The sequence below is a fragment of the Aquarana catesbeiana genome, linkage group LG09 (assembly GCF_042186555.1).
Source record: "Aquarana catesbeiana isolate 2022-GZ linkage group LG09, ASM4218655v1, whole genome shotgun sequence".
In the NCBI taxonomy this organism is placed as follows: domain Eukaryota; kingdom Metazoa; phylum Chordata; class Amphibia; order Anura; family Ranidae; genus Aquarana; species Aquarana catesbeiana.
Genome location: NC_133332.1, coordinates 320,252,820 through 320,254,304, shown reverse-complemented (window position 1 = coordinate 320,254,304; position 1,485 = coordinate 320,252,820).

Genomic DNA, 1,485 nt, shown 5'->3' with positions numbered 1-1,485 from the left:
TGTACAGGAAGTTGTGTGACCGCGCACCCCAACCATTGGCACCCCTCCCCCCGGAAACCGCAGATCATCTGAGACGGCAAAAAACTGTAAAAGACACAAAATGATTTCTTTGCAGGAAGTTCTGTGCAGTCTGAGCTCCTTTATTATACATAACGAGTGTCCCAATAATCCCCGGTGATCCCGCCATGGAGGTCACTTCCTGTTATCGGGTGACAACGCTTTGTACCGGCCTCCCAATTCTTCTCTTGTGTTGTCACATCACAACATACATGAAGGGCCCCAATCACAGCTCAGCGTTCTACAGCTGGGAGGAGAAAAAATGATTCTCTATGGAGACGGACCGTTCTGGAGATTTTTTTTTTTTGTAGCTCAAAATGGGCAGATTTGTAAGTTTTGTATTCCCATAGAAATGAATGGAAAACCCATGATTTACGTGTTTTTGTTCCCCCCTTCACGCGTTTTGTCGTGCGCGATTTCCTGCTGAAATGAAAATATAAAGAAAAAAAGTAATAAATAGAGGAATAAATGTAAAATAAATACACAAATAACTCAAAATCATCATAAAATAAATTAAAAATATGTAATAATAACCCCTAACCTTAAAAAAAATATATGAAATGTATTATTATTATTAATAAAAATACCCCCCCCCCCCCAAAAAAAAATAAAAATAAATAAAATAATAGTAAACACCTCAACACAAAATACATACGTTAATAATAAAATAATAATAAAAAGAACCCCAAAAATAATAATAATTTAATATTATTAATGTATTTATTTTGTGTTAGGGTGTTTATTATTATTATTGCATTTTTTTAAGGGTTAGTGGTGATTATTTATTATTGCATAGTATTCATTTATTGTATTTATGATTATTTTTATTTGTGTATGTATTTTAGTAGTAGTAGTAGTAGTAGTAGTAGTAATTAACACCTTAACCTGAACAAAAAAAATTGAAATAAATAAAATATTAACCCCTAACCTTAACTACCCCTTACCCTAACAAAAATAAATAAATGAATAATAAAAAAAGAAAAAAAAAAATGATGGGAAAAGTAAAAAAAAAAAAAAAAAAAAAACTGAAATACCTAGCAACAGATGATTAGTTTTCTCTATTGGCTAATAAAAAATAATAATTAAAAAAAAAAAAAAAAAGCACCAAAGCTCAAAAACGCTGTATAAAAATGTGCCAAAATTACACACAAAAACACTCGGACGCCACCCTCAGGTGTGAATGCAGCCACTTCCTGTCTCCCTACACTCCAGTGATGGCGTTTCTCAGTGATGCTGATCTCCTGCAGCCTCTTTGCAGCCACTTCCTGTCTCCATCCACTCCAGTGATGACATTTCTCAGGGCGGGTCTCCTGATGGGGACACCAGAGGACCGTTGTCTTTGTCATGTGTGATGAAATGGTCACTTGTGGTCTCCATCATGTGACGGGGTGACAACACAGGAGCAGTATTGGGGCCCCCAGGGGTGCT